Consider the following 7,817-nt stretch of genomic DNA (forward strand, 5'->3'; position numbering starts at 1 on the left):
CATCCCCCAGACCTACAGCATCCCCCAGACCTACAGCATCCCCCAGAAAGAGGTGGAGCACACGTATTCCTCTCTCCTGCAAGGAAGCACTTGGAAGTGAAACCAGCTGTTTTTAGGAACAGAACTACAGAGCAGCATACTGAGTAGGAAGCCTGAAAGCCAAAATATTAGATTATAGGTTTGGCAGTGCTGCTGCTTCTTCATGAAATCAAGGCTGGGTCATTCAAGCTCTAAGGCCTCAGTCTTCCCAGTACATGAAAAGTAAATCTACCACGGAAGTTCATATGGCTCACGTGCAGCAGGCAAAACATTTCAAAGGCAGCGGCTCAGGCACTGCACCAGTGCAGCACTCGGTTCATTAAACACAACGTTTCAGAGGCAGAAATGCCCTTCCTGGCCTGAGTAACAACCAGCTTAGCATGACATCAAATTTTTCTGTCCGTCTTAATTCCCTGCTGGTGGGAGAAAGCACTTTAGACACCTTGGGGTGAACTTCACACTGATATTCCCTTCACACACACCAGAAGTTCTTGGAAGATTCTTCTGGTCAGATTGAACCCTTATGCACAAAATCAAAGCAGCCACAGCTTAGCTGCAGCTGCACAGAGAAGGGAGGCGGAAGGAAGCCCACCACACTACCAAGAAGTAACTGCATTTGTCTGTGTGGTTCTCAAGTCAGAGTCCTGAAGAACCCACAGGCTTTCCTCACGAATGTCACACCCACTCCCCAGGAACTCACACCAACCTGACTTTGCTTTTATGTGTTGCTGAGTCAGGGGAAAACTCTCTACACACACAAATGTATGTGTATGTGCACGTTTGTTTATGCATGAGCTGTCAACCCCTAAATTATGCACAGATCAACAAGGCTCTTTGAATTCCCAGACTGTGAAGTGCGTGACATTTAATCTCAACCTTCCTTTTGGATTTCATAATGTGCATTATCAGCAATGGCTATTCAGCACACAAGTACCCTTTAGAAAGCTTTCAACAGAAAAAGGAACTAATATAAAGGAGATTGAAAGAGACAATGTCTCTGATGCGTGACAGGTTCTCCAGCTTCCACAAAAGGCCAATGTATGTGTACTGTGAGGATCAAGCATGGACACAGTCTGCCTCCAGCCCAGAATAAAAGCATGTCATGGGTGGAGAGAGTGGGCCTTGGAAGTATGAACTATAGCATGAACCTCTACATCTCCTCATCTCCCTCTTTTTGGTTCCCTGGGAAATAGGCAAGGCGAGCCAAACCCCAGAGATTTCTATTTTAGGACAAGGTGCCTCATCTCCTGCAGTGGTTTACCTCTTTCCATACACCACGGGAGAAGCGTAGATGATGAGAGAGACTAGGTTTTTGATTGCTTTTATATGGATGGACAAGACTCTTGATCCTCACAGTCAGCTTTTCGCTACCTGATCCTAGGCAAATACTGTATCCTTTTTGCACATCTCACAGCACTGAGTCACACTTAGAGATTATTCAAAAAACTAGACAACCACATGCAAGGAAAGGAGTTCCTTCTCTTCTGCTGGATATGGCGATGCTGTGTCCTAAGCAGCTCTTATCAGTCACAGCCACGGAGGACCCACATCTGCCTAAGGAACTAAAGCAAGATTTCTCTTTTTATAGCAGAGAGGAGGCAAAGGTATGGACACCAGTATGCAGCATTGAATAACCTTGGTGACAGGGGATTTCTGAGAAGAACTGAGAGGTCCCAGAGTTAAGAACCTCTCTCCCCATCTTGCCTGGCACATGCAAGAGAAGTCTTAGGAAAGAAAGGATAAAGATAGTACTGACTAGTCCTTCTGCCTATCTTTGTTTCACTCCTCTACCCTGGGACAAGGAGGCAACAGAGACATTCAGGAAGCCAAGTGGTAGCAGCACCCGTGCTGACAAATCAAGTCTCAAGTAACCATGGAAAATGCAGCATCGCCAGATGTCCCATCTCTACTATCAAGGGTTGTTGAAGGACCTTCCCTTCTTTCTACAACTTTAAGTCTCAGACACTTGGATACAAGTTCCAGTAGTATCAGGATCATTCATCAGCATTGTGTGTATATAGACACACATGGTGCTTTGCTATTGCATGTGTGTATATATATACATCTCTGCCAGCAAGTGTACAGCACAGCCTCCTGCTTAGAAGAACTCATGACATAGAAGAGTCCCCATTATCTTATCTGTAATGTCATTCCCATGCAGCAGTGGCTCTAGGGGTTACAGGCTAGCCTCTTTGCCCCCATGTACTTTGCAAGCACCAATGACAGGAACTCAATTTGCACGGTGATGCGATGAAGGGAATAAATTGGGTGGAGGGGATAAACTCATCTGCTTTATTATTCCTCCATCTGTTAACCCTCAATGCATTCTACTTGTCCATGAACAGTGGACGTTTACACAGCTCATGGAAGGGACTGGCTGAACTTGTGATGTACAGCAGCTGGGTTTTTGCCAGACAAGGCAAGAACACATTCATACATCCCAAGGAGCAAATGGTTGCACTGGGTAGGACAATAGGGTAGGAGAGTGGGAGGATGCACTATAGGTGCCTGCTGTTCAGAAGCACTCCAAATCTGTGGCTAGCACTTACTGAGACTCCACAGCAATGCTGATATTAAAGACAGCTATATTTTATTCTCACTTACCATGAAAACAACCTGGGAATGCACAGACAAGTGATCTAAATTCTTCAGTCCCGCTCAGTGTAATCTTTGACTCCTAGCAGATTTTCACTGTCTGTGGAGCAATGTTTAGGTACTCTTTATTGCTATTAAGCAGCTTCTACAGAAACTTTTTTTCCTAGGCCACAAAGAAAATGTTGGTGAAAAGCCAATACCACCTCACTCCCCTGGACTCAGTACTGCAGTTTTTGAGTTTCCCTCTCCCTTCTGCAAGGAGGTAAAACTCACATTTCTACCTACTTGCAATACACCAAACATTTAACATAAACGGCATGCCAGGCAGCTAAAATTAAATGTCCAGTCTTAGAAAGACTAAGAGGGATGTAAAACCATGGATCTTTACAATACCTTGTTTCTTCAGAAAATAGCCTGCTTCCTGGAGCTCCTGTTAAGACTGGCAATACAGCCCTATTTTCGTAACACCATCCTTCCTGAGGGCTCTGGACAATGTGGCAGAGTGTCTGCACCCAGGTTATGCTCAAGCCATTGCCCCATGCATCTCTCACAGCTTTGCAGCAACACTGTACAAGGAGCAGTGAGGTTGCTGCCTAGCTGGGTGCATTTCATCCATAGCAAGGCAGGGCCAGATAGCCAGGAAGGCTGAATTAAAGACACCTTCTTGGCCATCTGGAAGGATCATGGCTGATCTCAGGAAACTGCCTGCTTTGTCACAGCCATCTCCATCTACAGCAGCCCTACTGTAAGCCCAGAAAGAAACTGCAGTGCCCGACAAGGGTCAGAATGATTTTAGGGCTCAGCAACGGGATTCCTGAACTAACCTCTGTCTGCTGGAAGAGCTTCTCAGGTCTTTCCATGACCACAGACATCTGACACCGGAGGTTTGTGTTTCACTCATAAGGTGGCACCACTACAACAGAGTGCTTCTGCTGCCATCGTGGGTTATTGAATGAACTCAGACAAAAACACCATCTGAGTCACCCACGGAGTTTCCTGAAGACTTGTGGGTTTTCTCTGTAGGTCTCTTATTTGGCTGCTGACACAGGCCCCAAAATGTTTACTTTCTCAACCCAGACAGGATATAGCTAAAAACACGAGGGCTGTAAGCCTTTGTGTGCTGCTCTGCCTGCACCTGCCCTGCTGGGCCGACCATTTGAAGTTCTGCTGCCTGATTTTAATAAGAAAAGGAGAGATTTCTGTCTGGTTTGCAGCAGCAGGCAGCTGCAAAGGGGACTACACACTAATCTGCCTCTAAAACACAGAATCACTTCAAACAAATAAATAATCAGGTCGGCAATGGCCAGTATTATCTGACACTCCTCTGTGCACATCTCCTGCTACATTAACTCATACAGCTAGCACCGCTCCCCAGGAGACTGGACTATTGAACCATTGATTTATTTTTTACTGCTTTTCTCCACATGATCTCTTCAGTGCCTTTGACTTAAAATATGTTAATCCAAATCCCTAACAAAAACTTCTAGGAAACTGCAGCAATGGAGCCAGCTACCAGTCTCTATGCTCAGGCTTCTAATTTTGGCTCCACAGGTTCAGAAAGTGAGCATACAGTTTCTAACCACTGACATCAGCAGAAGCTGCTCACCTGTAGCACTAAATCCAGCTACAGTTGTTTTGATCAATTCTCTGTTTTGGTGACAGATCTCCTCTCCCCACAACCACAGCGACAGTCAGTATAAATCTGGACCAGAACTTTCTTACAGACTCTGGGTCCTCGGCTTTGTCCTCTAAGATGAGCTGGGTAAGGGTCCAACCAAGTTCTGGTACAGATGAGTCAGGTGCACCCTAGGCAAGGATTTCCCTGTCAAAACCAGTGCACAAAGATGCTCAATAAGTTGCTATTTTGCATACAGAGGGATAGAAAGACATTTAGAGATTCAGCTAACTGGAATACACACCCACCACACAGAAAGAGGATGAGAGACTTGTGCACATTGTGAAACACAGAAGGAAAGTTCACCACTGGGGTTTTACCAGAGCCCTGGGAGGCAGGGCTGTGGGGCCAGCACTGCATGCTAGGCCATCCAGTAAGACCGTATGCATCTGCAAGCCTCATCCTCTCAATCTGTCATCCAGGGGCAGCCACACTAATCAGGACCACAAATGGGCACTGAAACACATTGAGATGCATTAAGCCTTGCAGATGACACAAAGCTTCACAAACAGAAGAAACCCAAGGCCAGAGATTGATTTGTCATTTCCCTTCATGTCTAAACCAACAAGAGTGTCTTTGGTTACAGCTGGATTTCTTTGTGTACGTCTTTTACTATCTTGAGCAAGAACTCTTCAAACATGGAATGAATTCATGCTAGCCTATGATCTCCAGGACAGAACCAAATCCATATTTTCCAAGGGAAGGCAGAAAGCAATGTGAACAGGGAACACCTGGTCACCTCTTAAGTGTTGTTTTTCCTGGTCTGGAAAAGGTGCCAACATATTTGGGGGCCAGCATTGGACCTTTTCCTGCCGAGACTTGTTTTCACATTCCTACGTCAAAAATACAAAACCCAGAAGATCTACTTTCTATAAATAATGTCCCAATAGTGCCAAGGTCACCAAGCCATTCCCTCTGGCACCAGGCCAGAAGCAGAACACAAATAATCTCAACATCTTTCTGATTCACGTGTGCTTTCTTCCTGTGCCAGGGGAAACCTTGAAACTAAAAACATAGCATTAAGAAGACAGACAGCCCCACTTCATGCACAGATGAGCCCCCAGCTCCACCCAGGTCAATGTGCAGCCTGCTGGGCAGCCTGTTGGGAAGGCAGCCCATCCTGCCTGCATCAGAGGGAGATATTCTTTGTGTTCCAACAGCACGTAGCAGTTCTCATTAGAAATTTGGATACTTACTGGATGAGGACCAAACACACACAGAGGAAAGAACAATTCACAATCCAAACAGTTCAAACTGATGCTTGTAACCAGCATGTGGTACCATCCCTCCCAGCCCCTACTATTCAGCATGTTGACCTTCAGAGAGCTGCAGGACAAGTGAACACCAGCTGCAGATGCACTCCAGGCATTCTGCGTGCTTCAGCACTCGATGCTCATTGAGAACAATAGAAAAACATTTTCCTTTGGATCAAGCCCCAGCCTCCAAGCAGCTCCAAATGGACAGAAAACTCCAGGGCAGGGGTTTATTCTGCCACAGATCAATGGCCACCCCAAGCCTCGCCTTGATGTACCTCTCTGGAGATGCTCTTGTGCTCACATCTCTACAATAAAACCTCACCACAGACCCACAAGTAGAAAGGATCAATTGCTCTTGAGACTGTATGGCAGCCATCACCTTCTCAGCCTCCTAGTTGGGACAACCACCTACCCAGAGAAGAGCTCCCTTGACCTTGCTCTGCACTGCAATCAAAGAACAAGAATGCACAAGACACATTCTAAAGCAACCAAGTCCTACTTTTCCCAGCTGCCATCAGTAGCCAGCCCTTCCCTGCTGAGGTCACCAGGACACCACAGGTTCACAGTGTCCCTCGCACGCCGCTGTGCATGCATCAGGTGTATTTATGCAACCTTGCTGAGATATGGCTAGGGCTAGTTGAGGTGCCTTCATGTTGAGTCTTAGGAGCTTGTTTATTTTGGGGTTTTGCCAAAACCTTTCTAAGAAAACTTCCTCCCTGGGGCAACTCCCCTGCTCAAAGCATAACTACTATTTATTTGCTTTAAAATCACTTTTCTCATTCACAGGCCCTGAATGTCATTATTCAGCAGACTCTGCTATAGTGCAGATAGAGTTACTGAACAAGTTATTTATGCCAAATCCAGAATAGCCACTGCTCTTGCATACGCTGTAGTTTCTCATGGCTCAGCTGTGCTGGTGGTAGCCCTAATGTCAACAAGGTTGGTGTCATTGGTTGCTGCTGGCATTTATAACTCCCAGCCTTGGCAGATAGAGGAGATTAAACGGTACCCATTTAATCACTTGCAGCTCAGGCTTTGCTGGCCCTGATTCTCAGCAGTTGCAAGAGGAACAGGGACATTGCTACGGTAAGGTAAAGGCTCGGTGGACTACAAGTGGCATTGAGGAAGGCAAGGAACAGGCACCGAATAAGGTGCTGCTTCTTGCTCAGCCTGGTTTGCTCAGTTGGAGCTGTGCTCAACTGGAAAGCATAAGAGCTGCTGTTGCTCTAGACGGAGCAGTGCACCTGCTCAGCTGGGACAGCCAGACACTGCAAGTGGCATGGCAGACATCTCAGCATGCAGGAATGTGCGAGCTCAGGCAGGGATGCAGAGCCTGCTGAGAGCCAGCAGGCCATCTTCCCCTCTGTGATGGCAAGGCGTCTGTCCCGGCTCTCTCCCGCATCGCAGCTTTCTCATCCTGTCCTTCTCCCTCCACCCGCAGCCCAAGTACCACCCAGTCTACTATGGCCAAGCCCTCCTTGCAGCCAGAGCTCCCCGGCACACCTACAAGGCTGCATCCCATGGGAGTACAGCTGTGTCAGCTTCCCTCATCCCAACCCGAGGCACTGCTCAGCCATCGAGGCTGACATCCTAGCCTATGCAGCGTTCAGGACACAGCCTTCCCCTTCGGGTACCTGAGGTACTCATTTGGGGACTGTATCCTGTGATTCTTCCCGAGCACGAATAAAAGGATGGGGCACTTCCAGGAAAGAAGCGACATCGGACCTCAGCCTTTGAGTCGAGTGACGGCCAGGAGAAAGCCCTCGCCACGAAGTGACCGCCTGCGAATCAGCTCGCAGGGCGGCACGGCTACTGTTCCTCCAACGCCTCGGGGTAACCTGCCACTCTCCCACCAGCATGCAGCGCTCCACCACCTCCTCCTCCACCCATCTCACCCGAACCAGGCACGGCGCGGACAGAGACCGTCCCATCACAGCCATGCGCAGGCAGCACAAAGGTTGATCCCTCTCCTGCCACCCCTGTCCGTCCGTCAGTCCATCGGTCCGTCCACCCATCCCTCCCCCGTCCGCGACGACTCCCGCCTGGGATTGGGGGTCGGCTGCCAGCAGCGGGCTTTCTCGCGGGGGGCACGGCCGCAGCGGGGTCGGCGCCCCCGGCCCCCGAGACTCCGTGGGGCGGCAGGGAAAGCCCGCGGCGCGGAGGGACGCGCACTCACCGCCCTAGCGCAGGTCCCGGCGGCGGCGCGGGGACGTCCCGAGGGCTCGGCGCGGCTGCCCCATGGGCAGAGCAGT

General features: G+C 48.7%; 1 protein-coding gene across 2 annotated transcripts in view; it reads right to left on the bottom strand.

The window, feature by feature from the left end:
- TP53I11 (tumor protein p53 inducible protein 11) overlaps nt 1-7,817 on the bottom strand; it is a 25,616-nt gene that overhangs the window by 17,159 nt on the left and 640 nt on the right. The window contains exon 1 of one of the 2 annotated variants that reach the window (XM_027704540.1): nt 7,742-7,817. The exons of the other annotated variant lie outside the window; for it this stretch is intronic. The gene's annotated coding sequence lies outside the window, so the exon portion shown is untranslated. The remainder of the gene's footprint in view (nt 1-7,741) is intronic. 2 annotated transcript variants of the gene reach the window in all.

This window comes from Neopelma chrysocephalum, unplaced genomic scaffold, assembly GCF_003984885.1.
Source record: "Neopelma chrysocephalum unplaced genomic scaffold, ASM398488v2 Primary Assembly neopelma1_24, whole genome shotgun sequence".
NCBI lineage: Eukaryota > Metazoa > Chordata > Aves > Passeriformes > Pipridae > Neopelma > Neopelma chrysocephalum.